This window comes from Chiloscyllium punctatum, chromosome 8 (assembly GCF_047496795.1).
Source record: "Chiloscyllium punctatum isolate Juve2018m chromosome 8, sChiPun1.3, whole genome shotgun sequence".
Classification (NCBI taxonomy): Eukaryota; Metazoa; Chordata; class Chondrichthyes; order Orectolobiformes; family Hemiscylliidae; genus Chiloscyllium; species Chiloscyllium punctatum.
The window spans coordinates 113,324,862-113,343,498 of NC_092746.1; the positions used below are offsets into that span (position 1 = coordinate 113,324,862).

The 18,637-nt window shown below is 45.1% G+C and overlaps 1 protein-coding gene across 6 annotated transcripts in view; it reads right to left on the bottom strand.

Annotated features, from left to right (window-relative positions):
- galnt11 (UDP-N-acetyl-alpha-D-galactosamine:polypeptide N-acetylgalactosaminyltransferase 11 (GalNAc-T11)) overlaps positions 1-18,637 on the bottom strand; it is a 183,245-nt gene that overhangs the window by 103,486 nt on the left and 61,122 nt on the right. The window lies entirely within an intron of this gene.

Genomic DNA, 18,637 nt, shown 5'->3' on the forward strand with positions numbered 1-18,637 from the left:
GCCAGAATGGGAAGGGGGGGGTAGTCACAGAGAGAACGGTCTTTGCGGAAGGCGGAAAAGGGGTGGGGTCTTTTTGGAGGTGGCGGAAATGTCAGCGGATGATTGTTTAAGTGAAGGTTTATAGGGTGGAAGGTGCGCACCAGGGGCGTTCTGTCCTTGTTACGGTTGGAGGGCTGGGGTCTGAGGGTGGAGGTGCAGGATGTGGACGAGATATGTTGGAGGCATCTTTAACCACGTGGGAAGCGAAATTGCGCTTGGATGGACTCGAAACTCAAATAACACTGATCTTACCTAGCACACCCTCTGCAATGTAACCTGTGTGTATCCTTGCTTACTATGATCTGCCTCTGCTGCTCGTAAACAAAGCTTTTCACTGTACTTCAGTACACATGACAATAAATCAATTGATCAAAGATTTCAAAAGATCCAACAACTCAAGACTGGATATCCATGAGGCACAAAGTGCTATCAGCAGCAGCTGAACTGTACTCTAATCTGCAACCTCATGGCCTGGCATATCCTCACTCTACCATTACCACCAACCCAGGGATTAACACTGGTTCAAAGAGGATGCAGGAGCAGCACAAGCCATACCTAAGAATGTAGTGTCAACCTAGTGAAGCCTCAAAACAGGATGACTTGCTGCTTGTACACATGATAGGTGGAGTTAAACAATTCCACAGGCAACTGATCAGATCTGAACTCCACAGTCCTACCGCATCCAATCCTGAATGGTGATGAACCATTAAACAATTCACTGGAGAAGATGGCTCCATAAATAGTACCACCCTCTAATGGGAAAACTCCAGCACTTCAGTGAAAAAGATAAGGCTCAAGTATTTGGAACACTTTTTTTTCCAGCCAGGAGTTACTTCCTCCAGCAACCCAGATGCCAGCCATGGGGGGTGGGAATCAGAGCCACATGTCTGAGAGGGGGTCAGTTGCAGACAGGACAGTGACAGATTCAATATATCCTATCAGGAAGGTTTTCCATGCGATGAAACAAAGGGATCGGTTAAAGTGTCTGCTTTAATGAAAGGAATGTCCAAAATAAGAGTGACAAACTTAGAACATGGATCAGTACTTGGGCTACAATGTTGTGGCCATAACAGACGTTGGTTTCACCGGGGCAGGAATGATCGCTTGATGTTCCAGGGTTTAGAACATTTAAAAAGAACAGAGGGTGGAAAAAGAGGGGGTGTAGCATTGCTAATCAGAGTGCATCACAGCTACAAAAACTTAAGGTTGTTGAGGAAGGTTTGTCTACTCAGTCAGTATGGGTGGAAGTTAGGAACAGCAAGGGAACAGCCACCGCATTGGGGGGTTTTCTACAGACTACCTAATAGCAGTAGAGAGAATGAAGATCTCATAGGTGGGCAGATTTTGGAAAAACGCAGCTGTAGCAGGGTGATTTCAACTTTCCCAATATCGACTGGAACCTCCTAAAGTGCAGATGGTTTGGATGGAGCAGTTTTTGTCAGGTGTGTTCAGGAGGATTTCCTTTACTCTGTGTAGACAGACCGACGAGGGAAGAGGCCATTTTGGATTTGGTGCCCTGCAACGAGCCAGGACAGGTGTCAGATCTCATGGTGGGAGACACTTTGGTGAAAGTGATCACAACTGCCTCACATTTACCATAGCATTGGAGAGTGAAAGGTGCAGTTACTGAGGGAAGATATTTAATTGGGGGGAAAAGGAAACGATGATGCTATCAGACAGGAGTTGGGAAGTACAGACTGGGTGCAATTGTTCAACAGAAAGGGCACAGCAGACAGGTGGAGACTATTTAAGGAGCAGTTGTTGAGTGCACAAATTTTGGTCCTCCGAGACAAGAAAGATTGGATGACGAGAATAGAGGAACTTCTCGTCAAAAGGAAGAAGGCAGCTTATGTCAGGTGGAGGAGGCAAGGATCTAGCACAGCTTTAGAGGATTACAGGCTTGCTAGAAAGGAGGTCAGAATTAGACAGAGGAGAGCCAGAAAAGGGCACGAGAAAGGCTTGGCAAGAAGGATTAGGAAGAACCCAAAGGCATTTTACTCATGTGTGAGGAATAAGAGCATGATCCGGGAGAAGGAAGGGCCAATCAGGGATAGCGGAGGGAACTTGTGCATGGAGTCTGAGCAGATAGGGGAAGCCCTAAATGAATTTTTGTTTTGCTTCGGCTTTCACCAAGGAAAGGGAACTTGTTGTAAATGAAAACTCAGAGGAGCTGGGATACAATCTTGACCAGATCAAGATTGATGAAGTTGATGTGCTAGACATTTTGGAAAAGATTACAATAGATAAGTCCCCCAGGGCCAGACCAGATTTATCCTAGGCTGCTCCAGGAAGCGAGAAAGGAGGTTGCTAAGCCGCTGGTGAGGATCTTTGCCTCCTCAATCTCCACGGAAGTCATACTGGAGGATTGGAAGGAGGCAAATGTTCCACTTTTCAAGAAGGGTAATCCGGAGATCCCTGGCAATTACAGACCAGTCAGTCTTCCGTCTGTAGGCAGCAAAGTTGTGGAAAGAATTGAGGGATAGGATTTATGACTATTTGGCAAAGCATAGTGTGATTATAGGCAGTCAGCAAGGCTTTGTGAGGGGCAGGTCATGCCTCACAAATCTTATTGAGTTCTTTTGAGGAGGTGTCAAGACTGGTCAATGGTCAAGCAGTGGATGTGGTGTATATGGATTTCAGCAAGGCATTTAATAGGGTTTCCCATGGTAGGCTCATTCATTTTAAAGTGAGCAAGTATGGGATACAGGGAGATTTGGCTATCTGGTTTCAGAATTGGCTGTCTGACAGAAGGCAGAGTGGTTGTAGATGGAAAGTATTCTGCCAGTGTTAACTGGGGTCCCACAGGGCTCTGTTCTTGGGTGTCTGCTCTTTGTAATTTTCATAAATGACTTGAATGAGGATGTTGAGGGATGGGTTAGTAAATTTGCAGATGATAAAGGTTGGAAGTGTCGTCTATAGTATTGAGGGCTACTGCAGGCTGCAGCGTGATAGACAGGATACAGAGCTGGTCTGAGAAATGGCAGATGGAGTTCAACCTGGACAAATGTGAAGTGATACATTTTAGAAGGTCTAACTCGAATGCTGTATATAGGATTAAAGACAGGATTCTTTGGCAGTGTGGAGGAACGGAGGGATCTGGGTGTGCAAGTACATAGATCCCTCAAAGTTACCACCCAAGTGGATAGGGTTGTTAAGAAAGCACATGGAGTTTTGGCTTTCATTAACAGGGGGATTGAGTTTAAGAGCTGCAAGGTTTTGCTGCTGCTCTAAAAGTCTCTAGTGAGACCACACTTGGAATATTGTGTCCAGTTTTGGCCTCCCTGCTATAGGAAAGATGTGGAGGCTTTGGAGAGGGTGCAAAGAAGGTTTACCGGAGGCTGTCTGGACTAGAGGGCTTGCCTTATGAAGTAAGGTTGAATAAGCTCTGACTTTCCTCTCTGGAGAGGAGGAGGAAGAAAGGAGACCTGATCGAGGTGTACAAAATAATGAGGGAATAGATAGTCAATAGCCAGAGACTTTTCCCCAGGGCAGGATTGACTGGTACAGAAGTCCTAAAGGAGACATCAGAGGTAGGTTCTTTACGCAGAGAGTTGTGAATGCATTGCCAGCTGACGTGGTAGAAGCGAAGTCATTGGGGACATTTAAGTGACTGCTGGACATGCACATGGATAGCAGTGAGTTGAGGGGTGCATAGGTTAAGTTACTATATTTTACATTAGGATTAAGTCTCGGCACAACACAGTGAGTCTAAGGGCCTGATCTGTGCTGTACGTTTCTGTTCTTCAGCCAATTCAATTCCTGAGCTGTGATATCAAGAAACTGCTGGAGATACTGGAAACTGCAAAGGTTATTAGTCCTGACAACATTCCACCTAAGTAACAACGATGTGTTCCTGAACTTGCCATGCCCTTAGATGAACAGTTCCAGTACAGCTACAATACTTTCATCCACCTGACAATATGGCAAATTACCCGGGTATGTCCTGTGCACGAACATCCAAACACATTCAAGCCAGCCAGTTACCACTCATCAATCTACTCTTGACCATCAGGAAGATGCAGAGTTTACACGTTCTCTGCATGGGTTTCCTCCGGGTGCTTGGGTTTCTCCAGTTTCCTCCCCCAGCCCAAAGATATGCAGGTTAGGTGGACTGGTCATGCTTAGTTGCCCCAAAGTGTGTAGAGATGTGTAGGCCAGTTTGATTAGCCATGGTAATGCAAGGTCATGGGAAGCTGTGGAGCTGAAATGCGCATCAGCCATGATTGAATGGCGGAGTGGACTCGATGGGCCGAATGGCCTTACTTCCACTCCTATGTCTTATGGTCTTATGGTCTTATGGAATATTTAAATACACTATCTGTCTTTCTTTGTTCCAAAGATACTTGCAATTTGTATGTCACACAAATCTTTGAAAATTTTCAAAAAATCAGATGAACGAGTAGTACAAATTGAGATAAATAAGTATAATCTAGTGGCCAAAACTGAGATATAGCTACAGGATGACCTAGATTGGACATGAATATTGAAGGGTATGTGCCATTCAGGAAGGACAGGAAGCTAGGAAAAGATGGAGGAGTGGCTCTGTTAATTAAGTAGTTGGGATAGCCTTAACTTGGGAAAACAGGATACAGAAGTAGTCTGGGAATGATAAATGCAAGAGGTCACTAGTGGGAATTGTGCACCAGTCTTGTAATGTAATAGTAGGAGATTGTCAAAAGAATACAGCAATTATTATAGGGGAGTTTAATCTAATTATAGATGAGAATTTACATGGGGAAAAATTTAGTCCTAGATGAGCCAAGAAGGTTACCTCCAGAGTCCAATGGCACCTCTATCAGATGGCAGATAGAGTTTAATTAATAGATAAATGGGAGGTGATACATTTTTGGAAAGGCAAATCAGGGCAGGACTTGTGCAATTAATGGTAAGTGTTGCTGAACAACGAGATCATAGTTCCTTGAAAGTGGAGTCCCAGGTCGCCAGAATACTGACTTTTTTTTAATTGGTCAATCTAATAAGTATAGTTATTAGATTAGGTTAGGCCACTTTTGGAATACTGCATTCAATTCTGATCTCCCTGCTACATGAATGATATTGTGAAACTTTTCTGAAAGGGTTCAGAAAAGATTTACAAGGATGTTGCCAGCATTGGAGGGTTTGAGCTATAAAGAGAGGCTGAACAGGCTCTGGCTGAGGAATTTAGATATTTATAAAATCATGAGGGACATAAATAGGGTGAATAGCCAAGGTCTTTTTCCCCATGGTGGGGGAATCCAAAACTAGAGGGCATAAGTTAAGGTGAGAGGGGAAAGATTTAAAAAGGACCTTAGGGGAAACTTTTTCACGCAGAGGGGGTTTTCATATGGAATGAGCTGCCAGTGGAAGTGGTGGTGGTGGTTGAGACAATTACAACACTTTTAAAAGGCATTTGGATGGTATATGAATAGGAAGTACTTAGAAGGATATGGGCAAAATGCTGACAAACGTCTAGATTATCTGGTCAGCATAGACATGTTGAACCGAAGGGTCTATTTCCATGTTGTACAGCTCTATGACCCGAATTCATTGTATGTTTTGAGGACAATGTTCTAGACCAACATGTTACGGCACCAACTAGAAAGCAGGCTCTACCAGACCTGGTTTTGACCAATGAAAAAAGGTTAACCATTAACGCTCAGTGACCGCATCACTGGATAGTAGTGGCCGTAAGTTTTTACGGGAGAGAAGTATAGGTCTGAGAGGACTATTTTGATTTTAAACAACAATTGAGGCATGAAACCAGAATAGCAAAGGTGAACTGGCAATTTTGATTAAAGGATACGTCAATAGGCATATAGTATTTAAGAGAAAATTTCAGAAAGTGGAGAATAGACCTGGTCTCACTGGATCTAGGTACATGTAGTCATAGAGATGTACAGCATGGAAACAGACCCTTCGATCCAACCTGTCCATACCGACCAGATATCCAAACCCAATCTAGTCCCACCTGCCAGCACCCGGCCCATATCCCTCCAAACCCTTCCTATTCATATACCCATCCAAATGCCTCTTAAATGTTGCCATTGTACCAGCCTCCACCACTTCCTCTGGCAGCTCAGTCCATACATGTACCACCTTTAAACATTGCCCCTTAGGTCTCTCTTTTTTATATATCTTTCCCCTTTTCACCCTAAACCTATGCCCTTTAGTTCTGGACTCCCCAACCCCAGGGAAAAGACTTTGTCTATTTACCCTATCCATGCCCCTCATAATTTTGTTAACCTCTATAAGGTCACCACCTCAGCCTCCGAAAACCCCCTCCACAGCCCCAGCCTGTTCAGGCTCTCCCCATAGCTCAGATCCTCCAACCCTGGCAACATCCTTTAAATCTTTTCTGAACCCTTTCAAGTTTCACAACATCTTTCCGATAGGAAGGAGACCAGAATTGCACACAATATTCCAACAGTGGCCTAACCGATGTCCTGTACAGCCATAACATGACCACCCAACTCCTGTACTCAATAATCTGACCAATAAAAGAAAACATACCAAATGCCTTCTTCACTAGGTTAAAATCAACTAGGAGAAAGTGAGGACTGCAGATGTTGGAGATCAGAGCTGAAAAATGTGTTGCTGGAAAAGCGCAGCAGGTCAGGGTGCATCCAAGAAGCAGGAGAATCGACGTTTCGGGCACAAGCCCTTCAGAAATGAGGAAGGTGTGCCAAGCAGGCTAACATAAAAGGTAGGGAGGAAGGACTTGCCACTTCCCATTCCTCCAATTGCCACCAGAACAGAACCCCACTGGTCCTCACCTACCACCCCACCAGCCTCCAGATACATCGTATCATCCTTCGTCATTTCTGCCACCTCCAAACAGACCCCACCACCAAGGATATATTTCCCTCCACTCCCCTATCAGCGTTCCAGAAAGACCACTCCCTCCGCGACTCCCTCATCAGGTCCACACTCTCCACCAACCCAACCTCCAGTCCCACCACCTTCCCCTGCAACCACAAGAAATGCAAAACTTGCACCCACACCTCCCCCCTCACTTCCCTCCAAGGCCCCAAGGGATCCTTCCATATCCATCACAAATTCACCTGCACCTCCACACACATCATTTACTGCATCCGCTGCACCCGATGTGGCCTCCTATACATTGGGGAGACAGGCCGCCTACTTGCGGAACATTTCAGAGAACACCTCTGGGACACCCACACCAACCAACCCAACCGCCCCGTGGCTGAACACTTTAACACCCCCTCCCACTCCGCCAAGGACATGCAGGTCCTTGGCCGCCTCCATCACCAGACCATGGCAACAATGACGGCTGGAGAAAGAGTGCCTCATTTTTCGCCTAGGAACCCTCCAACCACAAGGGGTGAATGCAGGTTTCTCCAGCTTCCTCATTCTCTCTCCCCCGCCCTGCCCTACCCTGTCCCAACCCTTGGACTCAGCACCGCCTTCTTGACCTGCAATCTTCTTCCCGACCTCTCTGCCCCCACCCCCTCTCCGGCCTATTACCCTCACCTTAACCTCCTTCCACCTATTGCATTCCCAACGCCCCTCCCCCAAGTCCCTCCTTACCTTTTATCTTAGCCTGCTTGGCATACCTTCCTCATTCTGAAGAAGGGCTTATGCCCGAAACGTCGATTCTCCTGCTCCTTGGATGCTGCCTGACCTGCTGCGCTTTTCCAGCAACACATTTTTCAGCTCTGATGTCCAGCATCTGCAGTCCTCACTTTCTCCTAGCTTTCTTCACTATCCTATCTACCTGCACCTCCACTTTCAAGAAGCTATGAACCTGCACTCCAAGGTCTCTTTGTTCAGCAACACTCCCCAGGACCTTAGCAGGACTTACCATTAAGTGTATAAGATTTGCTTTCTCAAAATGCAGCAGCTTGCATTTATCTGAATTAAACTCCATCTGCCACCTCTTAGCCCATTGGCCCATCTGATCCAGATCCTGTTTTAATCTGAGGTAACCCTCTTCGCTGTCCACTACACCTCCAATTTTGGTGTCATCTGCAAACTTACTAACTGTACCTCTTATGCTCGCATCCAAATCATTTATGTAAATGACAAAAAGTAGAGGGCCCAGCACCGATCCTTGTGGCACTCCACTTCAGGCACTCGGCCTGAAACGTTAACTGATTTCTCTCAACAGATGCTGCCAAACCTGCTGAGCTTTTCCAGTAATTTCTATTTTTGTAATATAATTAAAACCACTCTCTTGACAGGCTAAATTGCATCAATGATTTATCAGGCCTGCGTAAGCAAAGCAGTGATACTTATAAACTTCCTGTAATCGCTAGCAAAATTTCTTCTGCCATGACATCATACTTTTAGAAACAATTGTGGGACACTTAAGCATCCATCACACCAATGACTAGAAGTGCAACCTCATTGTTTAAAGATTAATTCAGAATTCTGAATTTACATAGCACCTGTGACATTCCTGAAATATTATACAGCCACTTGATAAGACCATCAGAAGCAAATACTGCAAATGCTTGAAATCCAGAATAAGTAGCCATTTATTAGAAAACATTCAGTACCTCATGACAAACAAACAACATTGTTGCTTTCATTAGATTTTTTTCATTAGAATTGGACAATTTTAAAGATTAACACTTTTTAAGTAAGTGCATAGCCTGGGAAAGTCAGACAAAAAAGGCCAAAGTGGTTAACTGCTTTGCAGGAAAACAGGGCTGCTAATATACACACAGCAAGGTCCCACAGAAGGTATTGAGAAAAGTGAGCATTCAATCTGATTTTTTGTTTTGGTGTTGACTGAGGCTGGCCAACCCACCAGAACTTCCAAAATATTAATATAATACTTTAAAAAAAGGATCACAAACAGTTAAAATTTCAAGGTTCAGAAGAAAGAATTGTACTCTTGGCTCCAGCAAATAGTCCTGAGGAATTCCTTTGTTCAGTGTGTTCAACAATAGCAAGTGAAAAACCATCTCCTACAGTAGCACCCCCTGCAGAGAATCGTGGGGCCTCATTCCACATGTAGTTGGCACATTTGAGCACAAGTCATTGCAGGGACATTAACTTTGGCATGTAATGATATAAACAAACACAAACAAAATGCTAATTGATGGCTTATGCCATCACAAAAGAAACACAAAAATAGCAGAAAGTGCTTGAAATTCACCAGAGGTCACTAATTCTGCTTAAAGAACTATCTTCAATTTGTTTTTTTTTCCACTATGACTGAAAAATTTCAGCATGACTGAATAATTTTACATGCAACTGATGGTCAACTCTTGTTAATACGTTGCCTATTCTGAACATTTTTCTGTTCAACATTGCAAACAAGTAAATTATAATTTAAACTGATATTCAAGTTAGTAAAGCACAAAATGGGTATTATGTTTTACAAGATGCAGATTATAAATTGAATGTGATTTATACATTTAAAACTGTTTTTTTCCTTAACCGAACAGATATATAGATTCCTGTCTGAAAGCTTTTCTTCTACCTCACCATGCAAGCACGTATGAGGTCTATTGTTAGTGCTGTGTGGGAATGTTTTGCCTCCAGATTTATTGTTTATCTCTCACGGAATACTTCATGTTTCTTTTCCTCCACAATATATTCTATTATTTTTACAATATGACACAGAACTACTATTACCAAGCAACTGAATTAACTGCAATATCAAATTATTTTTCTTTACTGTAATTATTGTAATGATATTCTGACAATCATTTTCTAGAAATGCAATTTCAATGGACTGACACATATGGTAGTAGGATTTTTTGTAATATTTCATGGTAAAATATCTCTGCTATATCAGACATTTGTCCTTGACTCTGAATTGAAACATGGAATACTGGTCCTCATTTATGAGCATTTTTCACACAGATACCATTTTCAGACAGGCACAATAACTCATAGGAACTTTCTCAATGTTTGTAATTGAAGTCTGAAATTAATGATCTAAAAACATAAATCAAAGTGAAATCACCTTGAGATTGTCTCATGTGGAATTTTTAATGGAACTACTAGAAATGTTTTTGAATAGTGTGTTACTTTATAATGCAAAAGAGTGCATGTTTAAATCTAGAACTGACTGCAGACTCAGAAAAATGTGCACCTCCTGAGCTGGCCACCTTTTGTAACACATGGTGCATGCAAATTAGAAAGCTTTGCAATATTCAGGCTACTTCAACATATAGCGAGCATCCTTCATTGACAATAAATTTAAGCCAAATGCTTTCTTAAAACCAAATAGAAACAAAAACACATTTTGCTTAATTCAGACTGTTACCAATTTTGTCCTCCACAACTGTAACTAACTCTGCTCCTTTTCATATTTTTCTACATGGGATGTCAGAGCCTACCAAAGAACACAGTGGAGATTCAATTGAATAGTTCCAGGATTAAAGACTTAATTATGTGGAGTCAGTCGAGAAGTTAGAATTGCATTAGAAATAGCAGAAAAGATTAAAGGATTTAAGAGGTGTTCAAACTCATGAAGGAGATTAATGCAGTACATAGGGAGAAACAGGTCCACTGGATGTGAGCTTTTCTCAAGCATGCTACACACTCGCATTGTGAATGAAGAAAATTCAATAAGACATTTTTTTAAATGAGAGGGTTTTTTGAAGAAAACTGATAACTATGTGAAGGTGAAAAATATGCAGAACTTTCATAAGAGTTATAGGACCAAACTGGACAGTGTTTTTTTCCCCCCAGTGCTGGGGTCAAGAGGTGATAAATAGTTTCATTTGGTACTGTAATTTAAAACCCATCTGAGTGGGTATATGAATAGGAAAGGTTTAGAGGGATATGGGCCACGTACTGGTAAATGGGACTAGGTTAGGTTGGGATATCTGGTGGGCATGGACGAGTTGGACCAAAGGGTCTGTTTCCATGTTGCACATGTCTATGACTCTAATTAGTTCCTGCATCCAGCAGGAAGAACTGGAGTCATCTAGGTGTACTGGATTAGTGGTGCTGGAAGAGCACAGCAGTTCAGGCAGCATCCAACGAGCAGCGAAATCAACGTTTCGGGCAAAAGCCCTTCATCAGGAATAAAGGCAGTGAGCCTGCAGCATGGAGAGAAAAGCTAGAGGAGGGTGGGGGTGGGGAGAGAGTAGCATAGAGTACAATGGGTGAGTGGGGGAGGAGATGAAGGTGATAGGTCAAAGAGAAGAGGGTGGAGTGGATAGGTGGAAAAGAAGATAGGCAGGTCGGACAAGTCAAGGAGACAGTAAGTGAGCTGGAAGTTTGAAACTAGGATGAGGTGGGGGAAGGGGAAATGAGGAAGCTGTTGAAGTCCACATTGATGCCCTGGGGTTGAAGTGTTCCGAGGCGGAAGATGAGGCGTTCTTCCTCCAGGCGTCTGGTGGTGAGGGAGCGGCGGTGAAGGAGGCCCAGGACCTCCATGTCCTCGGCAGAGTGGGAGGGGGAGTTGAAATGTTGGGCCACGGGGCGGTTTGGTTGATTGGTGCAGGTGTCTCGGAGATGTTCCCTAAAGCGCTCTGCTAGGAGGCGCCCAGTCTCCCCAATGTAGAGGAGACCACATCGGGAGCAACGGATACAATAAATGATATTGGTGGATGTGCAGGTGAAACGTTGATGGATGTGGAAGGCTCCTTTAGGGCCTTGGATAGAGATGAGGGAGGAGGTGTGGGCACAGGTTTTACAGTTCCTGCGGTGGCAGGGGAAAGTGCCAGAATGGGAGGGTGGGTCGTAGGGGGGTGTGGACCTGACCAGGTAGTCACGGAGGGAACGGTCTTTGCGGAAGGCGGAAAGGGGTGGGGAGGGAAATATATCCCTGGTGGTGGGGTCTTATTGGATGTGGCGGAAATGTCGGTGGATGATTTGGTTGATGCGAAGGTTTGTAGGGTGGAAGGTGAGCACCAGGGGCGTTCTGTCCTTGTTACGGTTGGAGGGGTGGGGTCTGAGGGCGGAGGTGCGGGATGTGGACGAGATGCGTTGGAGGGCATCTTTAACCACGTGGGAAGGGAAATTGCAGGCTCTAAAGAAGGAGTCCATCTGGTGTGTCCTATGGTGGAACTGGTCCTCCTGGGAGCAGATACGGCAGAGGCGGAGAAATTGGGAATACGGGATGGCATTTTTGCAAGAGATAGGGTGGGAAGAGGTGTAATCCAGGTAGCTATGGGAGTCAGTGGGTTTGTAAAAAATGTCAGTGTCAAGTCGGTCGTCACTAATGGAGATGGAGAGGTCCAGGAAGGGGAGCGAGGTGTCAGAGATAGTCCAGGTAAATTTAAGGTCAGGGTGGAATGTGTTGGTGAAGTTGATGAATTGCTCAACCTCCTTGCGGGAGCACGAGGTGGCGCCAATGCAGTCATCAATGTAGCGGAGGAAGAGGTGGGGAGTGGTGCCGGTGTAATTACGGAAGATCAACTGTTCTACATAGCCAACAAAGAGACAGGCATAGCTGGGGCCCATACGTGTGCCCATGGCTACGCCTTTGGTCTGGAGGAAGTGGGAGGATTCGAAGGAGAAATTGTTAAGGGTGAGGACCAGTTCGGCCAAACGAACGAGAGTGTCAGTGGAAGGGTAATGTTGGGGACGTTTGGAGAGGAAAAAACGGAGGGCTTGGAGGCCCTGGTCATGGCGAATGGAGGTGTAGAGGGATTGGATATCCATGGTGAAGATAAGGCGTTGGGGGCCGGGGAAACGGAAGTCTTGGAGGAGGTGGAGGGCGTGGGTGGTGTCTCGAACGTATGTGGGGAGTTCCTGGACTAGGGGGGAATAGGACAGTGTCAAGGTAGGTAGAGATGAGTTCAGTGGGGCAGGAGCATGCTGAGACAATGGGTCGGCCAGGGTGGTCAGGCTTGTGGATCTTGGGAAGGAGGTAGAACCGGGCAGTGCGGGGTTCCCGGACTATGAGGTTGGAAGCTGTGGGTGGGAGATCTCCTGAGGTGATGAGGTTCTGTATGGTCTGGGAGATGATGGTTTGGTGATGGGGGGGTGGGGTCATGGTCGAGGGAGCAGTAGGAAGAGGTGTCCTCGAGTTGGCGTTTGGCTTCAGGGGTGTAGAGGTCAGTGCGCCAGACTACCACTGCGCCCCCTTTATCCGCTGGCTTGATGGTGAGGTTGGGATTGGAGGGCTGCGCGTTGTGAGGGTGAGAGGTTGGAGTGGGGGAGGGGGGACGACAGGTTGAGGCGGTTAATGTCCCGGCGGCAGTTGGAAATGAAGAGGTCAAGGGCAGGTAATAGGCTAGCGCGGGGTGTCCAGGTGGATGCAATGTGTTGGAGGTGGGCGAAGGGGTCCTCGGAAGGTGGGCGGGAGTCCTGATTGTGAAAGTAAGCTCGGAGGCGGAGGCGACGGAAGAATTGTTCGATGTCACGTCGTGTATTAAATTCATTGATGCGTGGACGGAGGGGGATGAAGGTGAGTCCTTTGCTGAGGACTGATCGTTCATCCTCAGTGAGGGGGAGGTCTGGGGGGATGGTGAAAACTCGGCAGGGCCGGGAGCTGGGATCTGGTGTGGGTGTGGAGCTGGGAGTGGGGTCGGAGCCAGTACCTGGAGTGGGTGTGATGGTGGGGGGAATGGGGGTGGAGGCATGAGCTGGGGTAATGTTGCCCTCGTGGTTCTGGGGTGTGGGGATAGTGACAGTGGGGACTGTGGGGGGGCGTGTCAGCAGAATGTAGGTGAGTGGCGCTGGTGGAGGCGGAATTGGTGGTGATCATGGCAGTAGGGGTGGCGGGAGTCACTGAGCGTGTGGCATCAGCGATGATGTGAGGGGCGGAAGTGGCTGTGGGAGTGGCCATGATGTGTGCGGAAGTGACATCATCACGCAGCATGGGGCTGGTAGCTGCGTCAGCCGCATGGCTAATGGCGTTTCCGAGGCCAGGGGAATCTTCTGGAATGTTTGAGGAGCGCTGGTTATGGAGGTGGGTGGATAAAAGTTTGTTGTATTTACAGTTTTTGATGTTTGAGATGGAATTGAAATACTGTTTGTTGAGAGTATGAATTCTCCTGAGGATGTAGTACAGAGTGGGTCCTTTGCAATTCTGAGAGAGTGTGGCCCTCAGCTGAGGCAGGGCTGACTGTAGAGAGGTTAGGTGCCGGCGCATTGCTGCGAGAGTGGAGCGGAGGATCTTGAAGGAGAACTGTTGCTGGTGTTTTTGAATCTGTAGTCTGTACTGTTTGTCCTGTTCGGGTCCGAACTCTGCTGGTTTAAAAGGTGGTCTGGAGTCCGTGTGGGATGAGTTGGTTACGGAGGCAGGCACTGAGGAAGCAAGTCATCTAGGTGTATTCTAGCACATAACTGGCCCCAGCATCATGCATCCCATGCAATCAAGGCCTCAACGGGACGGAAATTCCACCCAAGAGCTGCCAATTGGAAGCTAGCAGTACCAACAGGCACTGTGACTGCTACTGGTAATGTGCTAAGGCCTTCATCAAGAGTTATCACCAGATACCTGAGAACTAGTGAGCAGGAAAGCACCACAGATGCTGTTGGGGTAGACTTTCAGCACTCTCAAATCTCCTCCTGGTGCAACATTTCTCAATGTGAGGCAGCATTTAAGAGCCTCCAAGGGAATGAACAACAGCATAAATCCTATTAAATCATCGACCTACCATCAAATCCTGGTGAGCTTTGAAGAGCTCACTGAGCATTAACTGACATTCTGCTACCAGGCAGCAGAATTCCTGCGTCAGGTTCTTCCTAAATGAGGAACCGTGATAGTGGTACCTAGATTTAAGAACAAGGAGCAGAATATGCAATGCAGCTCCTTGAGTCTGCAGTGCCATTTTATACTAACATGGCTGATCTCATCTCAATCTCTGACTCCACCTGTTCTCCATAACCCTTCAACCCATTCGTAATTTTAAAAATCTATCTCCTCCTCAAATTTTGTTCAAGGTCCTGCACCACAGTCTTGGGTAGTGAATTCCACAGATTCACAACCCTTTGAGAGGTTCTCCTCATCTCTGTTTTTAATCTGCTAACACATCCTAATATGAACACACCCTATATGAAGGAACAACCTCCCTATGTCTACTCTGTTTAGATACTCCCATCTGATTCTACAAGGCTGCGTTCCATCATGCCTACTTGCTGTCTCCAGTAAATTTTGTTTATGCTAAAATTCAATTCTACTGCACTTTTACACTTTCTGCCTCCCTCCACTTACTGTTTTTGACTGAACAATGATTTGGCAATATTTGAGATTTGGCAACCGTTGGCACATTTTCCTGGATTAGAGGAAGCAACTGCTGACTGATGACTCAAGAACTGGACAGAAAAAAATAAATGGCTAGGAGGAAAACAAAACTCTTCCACTTTTCACTAATTGGGAGAATTTGGCAGAATGTTCCAATAACCTAGGTTTTGAAAACAACATTTTGCCCTTGGCTTGGTTACAGTTAGGTTCCCTGGCCTTCCTTTTGTGATTTTGTTTGTTGGGCAATTTACAATCTGTTCTTCCAGTGTGGTGTCTATATTTTGTGGAGATTTGTCTATATGTCTGCATATTTCTGACAGCAAAACAGCAATAAGAACAACAACTTAGTTTAGTCACATAAAAGAAGCGTTATGCATATATTTAAGTTGAAGAATATTCTTTAGCGATTGTACCCCACATCAGCTACAATAATTATTTGTCATTTTATTGTTTCCTTTCACACAGTAATGTTTGGAAACATGATTGGATTTTTTAGTGCATCCAAGAGCTGAGTAAATTTTGTTTTCTAAACTGGAGTTACTTTAGCATTCAATTAGCCACTTCAATCTGTTAATATAGAAAATAAAACTATATGTTGCTTTATTACAATTAATTATTTTAAACCAATGTTAGGAAAAGACCATAAGACATAGGAGCAAAATTAGACCATTGGCTGATTGAGTCTGCATTCGATCATAGCTGATACATTTCTCAATTCCATTCTTCTGCCTTCTCCCCGTAAACTTTGATCCCCTTGCTAATTAAGAAACTATCTCAGTCATAAATACACTTAGTTACTTGACTTCCACAGACTGACCACCCTTTGTGAAAAAACTATTCCTCACCTCTGTTCCAAATGGTCATAACTTCACTTGGGTCCTCGTCTCTCTGACTAGGAAAACATCCTCTCCACATCCACTCTACCCAGGCCTGTATTCTATAAGTTTCAGTAACGCACCCTCCCAAAACAAAACATCCATCTAAACTCCACTGAGTGTAGATGCAGAGCCCTCATTCACTCCTCATATGACAAGCTTTTCATCCCTACGATTATTCTTGTAAACATCCTCTGGACCCCCTCCAAGCCTAGCATATCCTTACTTTAGATACAGGGCCTTAAAGTGTTCACAATATTCCAAATGCCAGATCCTTTTATAACTTCAGCAGTACACCTCTGCTCTTGTATTCTCAAAAGGAATATTAACATTGTGTTTGCCTTCCTAACTGCCAAGTGAACCTGTATGTTAACCTTAAGACAATCCTGAACTTGGACTCCCAAGTTCCTTTGTACTTCAGATTTCTAGAGCTTTTCTCAAGACAGAAAATAGTCTATACCTCTACTCTTCCTATCAAAGTGCATGACCCCACACTTTCCCACTTTATATTCCAGCTGTCACTCTGCCCACTCTCCTAGGCTATCCTGCTTCATCAACACGACCTGTCCCTCCACTTATCCTTATGTCATCTGCAAGTTTAGCAACAATGCTGTCAGTTCCTTTGTTCCATGCCAGTACTTTACCCAAACACCATGAGTTCTCAATGACATAGATATTAGATTTGTATATTCTATGTAATACTCTATAAAACACCACAAGGATATAGGGAAGTTTTTTTTCATAGAATCCGCACAGTGTGGAAATAGGTCATTCAGCCCAACAAGTTCATATCGACCCTCCGAACAGCATCCCACCCAGACACATACCTCTACCATATCCCTATAACCCCATGGCTAATCACCTAACCTACACATTTGTAAACGCTATGGATGATTTATTCATTGGGATGAGGGTGTCACTGGTTAGGCCAGCATGAATTGTCCATCCCTAATTGCTCAGAGGGCAGTTAAGAGTCAACCACATTGCTGTGGGTCTGGAGTCACATGTAAGCCAGACCAGATAAGGATGGCAGTTTCCTTCACAAAAGGACATTACTGAACCAGATGGGTTTTTCCCAACAATTGACAATGGATTCATGATCATCATTAGACTCCTAATTCGTGATGTAGAAAAGCACTAGTGGTAGGGGACTCAATAGTTAGACGGATTGACAGGAGATTTTGTGGTCAGGAACAGGACTCCCGAAAAGTATGTTGTCTCCCTGGTGCCAGGGTCCAGGATATCATCGATTGGGTTTACAAGATTCTGAAGGGGGAGGGTGAACAGCCAGAAATCGTAGTACATATTGGTACCAAAGATATAGCCAGGAAAGGGATTGAGGATCTGAAAAGTGACTACAGAGAGTTAGGTTGGAAGCTGAAGTGCAGGAAGAGGAAAGTAGTGATCTCAGGTTTGCTACCAGTGCCACAAGATAGTGAGGTGAGGAACAGTCAGCGAATGCAGCTTAACACGTGGTTGGTGCAGGAGGGAGGGCTTCAGATATCTTGACCATTGGGATACCTTCTGGGGAAGGTGGAACCTGTACATGAAGGAAGGATTGCACCTGAACTGAATTTGCTCTTGTGGTTTAGGAGGGTTTAAACTGGTTTGGCGGGGGGGAAGGAGGTGTGAATCAGAGCCAAATGTCTGAGAGGGGGTCAGTTGCAGACAGGACAGTGACAGGGTATACTGAATCTATCAGGAAGGTTTCTCACAAGATGAAACAAAGGGATCGGTTAAAGTGTGTCTGCTTTAATGCAAGGACTGTCCAAATCAAGAGTGACAAACTTAGAGCATGGATCAGTACTTGGGGCTACAATGCTGTGGCCATAACAGATGTGGGTTTCACTGGGACAGGACTGATCGCTTGATGTTCCAGGGTTTAGAACGTTTAAAAAGAACAGAGAGGGTGGAAAAAGAGGAGGGGGTGTAGCATTGCTAATCAGAGTGCATCACAGCTACAAAAACTTAAGGTTGTTGAGGAAGGTTTGTCTACTCAGTCAGTATGGGTGGAAGTTAGGAACAGCAAGGGAACAGCCACCGCATTGGGGGTTTTCTACAGACTACCTAATAGCAGTAGAGAGATTGAAGATCTCATAGATGAGCAGATTCTGGAAAAATGAAAAAGTAGCAGGGTGGTTGTTATGGGTGATTTCAACTTTCCCAATATCGACTGGAACCTCCGAAAGTGCAGATGATTTGGATGGAGCAGTTTTTGTCAGGTGTGTTCATGAGGGTTTCCTTACTCAGAGTATGTAGACAGATTGATGAGGGGAGAGACCATTTTGGATTTGGTGCCCTGCAATGAGCCAGGACAGGTGTCAGATCTCACGGTGGGAGAGCACTTTGGTGAAAGTGATCACAACTGCCTCACATTTACCATAGCATTGGAGAGTGAAAGGTGCAGTTACTGAGGGAAGATATTTAATTGGGGAAAAGGAAGTTATGACGCTATCAGACAGGAGTTGGGAAGTACAGATTGGGAGCAATTGTTCCACAGAAAGGGCACAGCAGACAGGTGGAGACTATTTAAGGAGCAGTTGTTGTGAGTGATGCACAAATTTGTTCCTCTGAGACAGGTAAGAAGGGGTAAGATTAAGGAACCTTGGATGACGAGAAT